The sequence below is a fragment of the Natrix helvetica genome (genome assembly GCF_964273705.1).
Source record: "Natrix helvetica genome assembly, chromosome: 4".
NCBI lineage: Eukaryota > Metazoa > Chordata > Lepidosauria > Squamata > Natricidae > Natrix > Natrix helvetica.
In genome coordinates this window covers 81,663,927-81,672,827 of record NC_138550.1, presented here as the reverse complement: position 1 = coordinate 81,672,827, position 8,901 = coordinate 81,663,927, and positions in this window count along the sequence as shown.

Below are 8,901 nucleotides of genomic sequence, written 5' to 3'. Positions count from 1 at the left end.
TCTCCAAAGAGTATGAGAAACCATGTGAGCTGCCCAAGGCTCAGACTGTGAACTGCAAAGTATTTGCTGGAGAAGCACTCTGTGGCTGCAAACTTTGATCTAACTATATATGTCTGTGGTAGGATAAAATCATTTCTATCCTAGGGCAGGGGAGTAATGCAGATTTAGGAATACAGTAAATGCAGACTTTTTTTTCTTTTTCATTGAGAAATAAGGTTTTGCAGGTTTTGAGATAGAAGATGATTTCCTGGGCTTACTGTGCTATCGGAGGTACAATATATGTGTTTATAATAAAAAAGATAATGGCACATAGAAGTTTTGTTCCTGTGGTGACCACTTAGATACAACTCCCCAGTTGCTTTGCAATAGCATGGCATTGGCTTGCTGTTGCTTCTTCTTTTTGTTTCCTTCTCCTTTTCCTTCTAATAATTGAGTTGAATCATTGAATCCTGGTGACTGCCTGGTCTAATCCCTGGTCTAACCACTACACCACATCATTCTTTTTGTTTGCTATCATCATCTTCACATAGTCTTTTAGGAAGATTGGACTCAGCTTTCTATTTTCCAAAGCTAAAATATCTCCTGTTCCCTAACTTCAGTATTTGGAAAAAGTCACCCTTGTATCGGAAGGTACGTACTTAAATGCAATTTATATACTAATTAAAAGATGGAGTAATCAGCTCCAAAATGCATTGGGAAGAGCTGTATATGTGTTCATACTTACAAATGAGTACAGCCATATAACCAAAACACTGGATCAAATTGTTTAGTTCTTCAGCTTGTGCCTCCAAGACTTTTCTGGACCTTGACTCCAAAATGATCACTGTTTCTCATGAAATTTGCTTTAACTCAGTTGGTTTACTTTCTGCATCAATTGAAGGCAATGCTGAACAAACATATGATTTTAGTAACTTCAAAGTGAAAAAGAGGGAATCTATAAAAGAGTAGCACAACTTTTATTCAACTGATGTTTTTTTAGTTCATATTGTCATTCAGAGGTCATTCAGGCTTGTGAGATTGAGTCATATTCAGGCAACAATAGCAGCAGCCCCATAAACCTGCTTCATGATTCCAAATAACTCCTAGAATTGCCATCATTTCAATGGCTTATTGATTTCTAGGATACTTAAAAAGGCATTGAACACTCTCAGGTTTGAGCAACCAATCAACATAAAAGATGTCCAGCTTTTCTGTTATGAACCAACATTATAGCTTAGCAATGACTAAAAGCAATAAACTAAAGCTACTCTAAACATGGCCAAATGCTGCTTTAATGGTGGCAATAGTGGTGGTTTTCAATTATTGAGTTTGTTGCAATGTAGAGTCTCCCAGGTACTACACACTTGGTATATCATGTATTTGTAATAAGTGTTACATGCATTTTATTTGTCTGTATGCATTATGAATGCTGGATGACAAACACAAGGCATCTGTCCATTATGTTCTAAATCCCAGAATCTGTTCCAGGGACAGATAACATGATGCTTTTGGACAACTCCCTTCTCATCATCTAGAAACCCTTGAACCATATGGGTTTCTGTTAATTCTAACTGAAACAATCTATGGGGAATCAGTAAGCTATTATGTACAACTTCAGCATCTAGAAGCATTTTTAATTAATGGTGCTATGCCCATATATCTGGTCAATATTCCATTTAAGACCATGGTAAGCACATTCATATGCAATGGAAATCTATACTACTCATTCCTAGGAGAAAAATATCATTCCTCTGCCAGTGGTTCATTTTCAACTTGGGAAGAAATCTGATGCCAGACAACTGGTGAGGAATGGAGGAAGTATTTTATTCTGGCCAAGATCATCAGAGGATGTCGACAGCACTTGTGCTGAATATATTTTGTCATCTCTTTTAATAGGTTTCTATTTAAGAGGTTTCAGCCAATTGTTAACAATATGGACAGAAATGGACCATACAATCCTGTCCATGTTCTTTCTGCACATGCTGTTTTCATGAGCATGAGTTAGATGGTGCAGGTATCCTTCCATTTCAACACTTGGAAAATATCACTGGTTAACCACAGCATCTACAAAGGCAATACCTAGCTAATCATGATACATAAGCCAAAGGCATAAGCCATTGGTCTTTCCTGTATGCAACTTTTCTGCCAGACTTTTGTGCTATTCTAAGCATTTTTACAAGCAAATAAAGAAAATATTTCAACAACCCTGGTCTCGGTGGTTGGAGTTTGGCAAATTGCTGATGATGATGCTTTGACAAAGATCATGTGGGAATTATTGTAATTTTGCATTGACATTCCTGTGTTGCCTTTTCAACTGAACTTAGAAGATAATGTTTTTCTCATAAAGCCTCTTGTGAATTTTAAGTGAGGATATTGTTGCAGGTGCTCCCAGGTTCACCTTTTGGTCACTCACTCAACACACTGATAGTACTGCTCAACAGTTACATTCAAATCATTTTCAAATGAACACCAAGGCACAACTAGTCCTTTGGAATACACAAAGAGCCAGTGAATTTAAAGTAACAGCAAAACTTTACTGGTTGCAGTGTACAATTGCTCTTTCTTTCACACACATACATTCACCTACACGTATCCATATCCTTTTCCAAGTAGGCTTTCAGGCACTAACCAGAGGGACAGAAGCCACCAAGTGTGAATCCAAAGAGAACTCAAACAAGGGGCAGGTTTCAGGACTTCCTTTATCCCCCCAAATCCTTGCTTTGTTGATTCATTGATACTCTTGCCTTGTTGATTTTCAAGTCTGGTAGCTGTTAATGAGACTTGGGAGTGGGGTTTCCATATGCTGAGGCTCAACTTTTGTTTGGTTGAGCAGATGACATTTTATTCCCTTGTTTCCTTAATAACTTTGTTCCTTTTAAATTACCCATCTGAATGGATCTTTTAGACAAGATTCCTTGCTCTTGTTCTCCCTGCTTACATATCTGTTTCATCTTTAGGTATGGCAACTTCAGTTTAGTCTCATAGCACCAAACACCAAGGTTACCAGAATAAATATTTTGATATTTCAGTATTTATATATGGTTTTTTTGCATTCTCGCATAGGATCCTGCAGTGATTGAGGTACAGACTGCTATAATCTGTTAAGAGATTTTAATTTTTTATTCTATATATTGGTTTGCATTTGGTGCCTGAAAACGTTAATGACCCTCATAGTAGCAAGTGCCACTAAAACAGAAATTTAGCTATTTTTCTGTATAATTTGAGAGTTATACAAATTTTTACAAGCCATCACAGAAGAAGCTATAAACAGTCTTCTCATCATAAGCGCATGAATGAACTGAGAGATTGTATACTTAGCTAATAGTATTTAAAGTTAAAAACTTCAAGCAATGGTGCTTTCATGGAGAAACTCCAGCATGTAATCCCTTCTGGTAATGTTTCAGTGTTGAGGGAACTGATTAAGCAAAATAGCTTCAAGTTATTCTTGCTACTTTCTGCTTTCTGACCTTTATAGCTACACAGTATTTGTGGCTGTAGTAATTCCTGGGCAACTGGATTATTGTACCTTTCCTTTAAATCTCATTGAACTGCCAAGGTGCATTTTCTATGCCTTAGACTTTGTCTGAGGTCCAAACTAGATGTGATACAGTTGTATCACCCTCCAGTGTGGCCATAACGTCTCCCAACCAGGCTCCATGTACCATTATTTCACAATCTTATAAGTAATTTAGCTAATCCAGTCTATCCTTTGTGCAATTTTTGTAGTAGATGATCAGGCAGAGACCAAGGGAGGGGTCAAATACATCATTAGTCTTGAGTTTCTTATGCTCACAAGAGATTTAGGTCCAGCACAACTTGAATTTCATTGATTCTTATTTACTACCAATTTGCTTTGACTGTTAATAGATTCTTGTAGAGCAGGAGCATCAAACTTGATTTCATTGAGGCCTGCATCAGGGTTGTATTTGTCCTAGCAGGGCCAGGGGGGGGGGAAGGGGCATGGCTGTGGGTGTGTGGTCATGGTGGACATGGCTGGGGATGTGGCTATGGTGGGCGTGACATGGGACTCATATCAGGAGCACCTGTGATGGCCAAGGGCTAAGGCAGGATTTCCCTAAGACCCTCCCTCACTCTCATTATAATCTCCTTCCTTCCTTCCTTCCTTCCTTCCTTCCTTCCTTCCTTCCTTCATTCATTCATTCATTCATTCATTCATTCATTCTTCTTTCTTCTTCCTTTCCCTCTTTCCTTTTTTTCTTGCTTGCTCTCTTCCCATCTTCCCTTCTTTTTCTTTGTCTTTCCACTTTCCCTTTCTCCTTTCCTGTCCCTTCTTGCATGGTAAAATGCAAAAGAGGAAACATTTCTGCTTTTGTTTTGTTTTTAGTTTCTTTTGATAGCCCCCTGCCAGCAAAAACGAAGCCCTGAGTGGGCATGCACTATTTTTGCTGGCAGAGGGTTGCAGGAGGTTGTTGTGATTGAAAATGGGGCACAGGGGCCCATGCACATCCCCACAAACTCCATTTTCACTAGCAGAGGCACCACAGGCTAGCCCTGTCAGGCCTGCAGCCATGTGACTTTTGGATCTTTGGCCTGCCACACTTCTATCTACTATGCTGTTTCTATAGTGGGGAAATGGGAGGGAGATAGTAAGGAGTAGAATATTATGTAACCAAAATAAAATTCCTTTTAGATTGCCAAGGTCATCCTTTGTCTTGGTATCTCTGCACTTGATTGGAACTGGATGGAACTGCCAGCATGGCAGTGGAAGATTGGACCATGTGATGGAATCGTGGGTGTGAGGGCAAGATAATGAACTTTAACTTGGGGCAAAAATGGAAGAAGCTTCTGATTCAGGGTTTTCCCCCAGATGTGTCAGCATGGCTCCCTTAATAAATTGAAACTTTGAGCAGCACATTGCCTTGGACTCTAATTTAATTTTGGGTGCTATCTGGCGTGCTGACAAGTCCTTTGCTGTTTCCAGGCTGGTCCCATAGGCCAGATCTTAGCACCCCACAGGTCAGGTCCCATGTTGCAGAGAGTTTAAGCTTGCAATAAACCTATATATTTATTTGGATTCCCTTAACTCTTGATTTCCGGCATTTGACAATTTATTTAATGTATAACCTAAATATACATCCAGATACATACTTCACAAAATCCCATTCTAATGGAAGTGAAGGCTTGATGGAATTCCGAGGATACCTTTCCCTATAAACAACTTAAATGAAAGAAGAATATCTGCTTTGGCTCAAGACTCCCATTTTGGCAGCCAGCTGTGCTACACCTCATTTTCTTCATAGTCTGCATCTCATTATTGCTTGTTAACAACTGCAAGCAAGTTGGTTAAGAAGTGTCTTCTTTAGATTTTTTCTTCTTCTGACAATTTCTGGCTGTGTTACCTTCAGATCTTCCTTGCTTTTACCTTTTTAAAAGAACATCTTCCAACATTGTAATTAGCAGGTCTCTGGACTCATTTAATGTGCAAAAAGGAAAGGATGGTGATAATCTCCAGCTGGTTTACATTTTGCATCAAATGAAACTTTGCCACTTTTGAAAAGAGAAAACATTTCTAGAAATACACACTTTATTTACTTTTATAAAGTTTCACTCCAGGTAAATAAACAGAGAACAAAAGTACTTTGTCCTACATGGCTTGCAGTTGAGAAAGGCTTAGTGTGTCATAATTCATACCATGATCCTCTTTGCTTGGCTCATATTCAGTGAGACTTTACAAGAACTTGGTCAGTTCGAATCTCTAACCACGTTTTTTTTATCCCTTGTGCTAGATTAAATCAGACTGTCTGGAAACTAGGATGAAACATTGGGAAGTGGAGTTTTTTTGTATTCATATGAGAATTTAAATAATATATTGCAGTGCAGAATCAACCCATGGCAAATTTTCAACTAACCTGGTCTACTTCTAGACTACACTTTTCCCTATTCACACTTTTCTCTTTTCAAGGGGAAGCCAGGATATTATGCCCATGATTATTATTTATGAACTAATTTGCCTCCCAGCTTTTCATACCTCTATCCTCTTAACAATGCTGTCATTTCTGCTCCATTAGGATCCACATTCAGTTTTTTTAAAGTTTTAAATTTTATTTACAAACATGTAAAATACACATACAGAAAACTTACAGACGTACACCACATTTACACAATACACATTCAGTTTTTAATAGATTACAGAGGCCACATGTAGAACATTTGTTAGGATTTAGCAGACAGTAGAATAACCCAAACAGCCAAAAGAGACAGCTTAGTTACCCATCCAAAGCCATTAGGCATCCATATCAGATTGTAGTGATACAGCAAGTTATTAGATCACTTTAGTTATAATAGCAAAGGCATCATTTTCTGTGGCACAGTAGAAGGCAAAGGTAAACCATTTTGCTTTCTACTAAGAAAACCACAAAGGGGATAGGCATGATAGATTGATTAGATCAGGGGTGTCAAACTCCAGGTCTTAAATTTGCTTAAATGTGGTCTGCAGGGTGGGCCTTGAAATAGTAAAGGACCAGCCTGGGGTGCCTCTAGGCAACCAAAATGGGGTGTGTGTGGGGGGTCTTTCACACCCTCTGTGCCTTGTTTTGGCTGGCAAAGTGCTGCAGGAGGTCATGCAGGCCGAGAATGGGGTTCAGGGGGCCCTCACACGGCCTACCTGTGCCCTGCTTTGGCCAGCAAAGAGCTGCAGAAGTTAGCGAGGGCTGGAAATGGAGTGTGTGGGGGCCATGTGAGACCCCCACTCCCCATTCTTGGCCTGCATGGCTTCCTGCAGCACTTTGCCAGTCAAAATGGAGTTCGAGGGGGGCGTATGAGCCCCCCCATGCCCCATTTTGACCAGCAGGGTGCTGCAAGAGGCATCTGTCCTCTCCCTCCCCATCTGGCCCATGGAGAAGAACTCCAATGCTGATCTGGCCCTTGAAGAAATCCAGTTTGACACTCCTGGATTAAATAGTGCTAGATGATAGGCGTTTCAATTGGATGGCACTCAATATGGTACTGAGAAAATGCTGAGGATTTTCAGAGTACTAACTTTGTTTATGCAATGAGAGTTTGAAGCTTTCCAGACTTGCCATGCAAGAAAAGAAAATGCAAAGAGAGAATTGCAGTTGGAACATGGGAAACCTAACACCATAAAAGATGGTGTTTAAGGGGTGGGGGGTTGATTCGGATGGCTCAGACAGGCTTGGGGGGGGAGTCTGCCAGGGCACAGGCCAGAGCTAACTAATGGGCATGGGTCAGGAGTGCTGGGAAGGGTTGGGATTCCGGGGGAGACATTAAGCCATTCCATTGGGGGGTTTACCATCTCTACTGTTTGTGGGAGGGGCAGATATGGTGAAGGCTGAGGGCCAAATTATGTTCGGAGGACGCGGGTTCGCTGTTTAAGAGCGATCGCGTGTTCCGACCCTCATCGCCCTTCTCGCACCCCCGGGTGCTCGGGATTACAGGACCCTGGTCTCTGGCTGGTGTCGCTTAACGCCAGGTCCATGGTGCATAAGGCTCCCCTCATTTACGACCTCACACAAGAAAGTAGAGTGGACCTGGCATGTATTACGGAGACCTGGTTGGGCCATGAGGGGGGTGTTCCCCTTAGTGAACTATGCCCATCAGGCTTCTGGGTGTTTCACCAGCCGAGAGCCCAGGGCAGGGGCGGGGTGGTGATGGTGGTGGTTATTAGGGAAAGTCTCAGACCTCAGGAGGTCACTGTGCCTCAGATAGGCAGGTGTGAGTCCGTTTTTGTAAAATGGGGCCTTGGAGTTCAGGTAGGCCTTTTTGCTACGTACCTGTCTTCCTGCTACATTTCATCGGCCCTGCTGGAGCTGCTGAATATATTAGCTAGATTGACGGTTGATTTCCCCAGGCTTATGATCCTGGGGAATTTCAATCTGCCTTCCATTGGTGAGACAGCTCAGGAGTTCATGGCTTCCATGATGGCTATGGACCTAACTCAGTTAATTCAAGACGCCGCCCATAATAGGGGACACATGCTTGACCTGATTTTTGTCTCTGGGCAGTGGATGAATGATCTAGATTTAGGAGATATTTCTATTCAACCCTTGTCATGGTCTGATCATTTCCTCATCAGGCTTGACTTCCATACTGCTATCCCTCACCGCAGGGAGGCGGAACTAACTAGATGGTTCCACCCCAGGCACCTGATGGACCCTGAAAGGTTCCTGATGGAGCTTGGGACTTTTCCTGAATCCCTTGCTCATAAGTCGACTGAAGCCCTAGTGGAAGCCTGGGATAGGGCGGCCACTGGGGCCTTGGATCGCATTGTGCCTTTGTGGCCTCTGACCCGGTGTCGATCCCGGGTGGCTCCCACGTTTACCGAGGAGCTCCGGGAGATGAAACCCTGGAAAAGAAGCCTAGAGAGTGGTTGGAGGGCCAGCCGGTCTGAATCTGATCGAACACTAGTAAGAATTCATATTAAATCCTACTTAGTGGCGATAAAAGTGGCAAAACGGCAACATTTTCCCGCTCTTATCGCGTCCGCAGATAACTGCCCAGCCGCCCTGTTTAGGGTGACCCGTTCCTTATTTAACCAAGGAACTGGGAAAGACCCCTTGCAGGGTAGGGCTGAAGATTTTGTTCAGTATCTGCAGGATAAAATCGCTCAGATCTGGACAGGCTTGGACTCTGACTGGGTAGATTCGGGCGAGCCGATGGGGATGAATCTTGAGGAGACAATCTGGGATGGGTTTGACCCTGTGACCCCCGAAGGCATGGACAGGATTATAGGGAGACTCAGTGCTGCCACTTGTGTCCTGGACCCGTGTCCCTTTTGGTCAGTTTCAGCTTCCCGGGAGGTGACATGAGGCGATTACCAGGCGATTACCAATGCTTCATTGAGAGAGGGGTTCTTTCCCACCACCTTGAAGGAGGCGGTGGTGAGGCCCCTCCTCAAGAAGCCATCCCTGGACCCAGCTTCTTTGGCCAACTATCGTCCGGTCT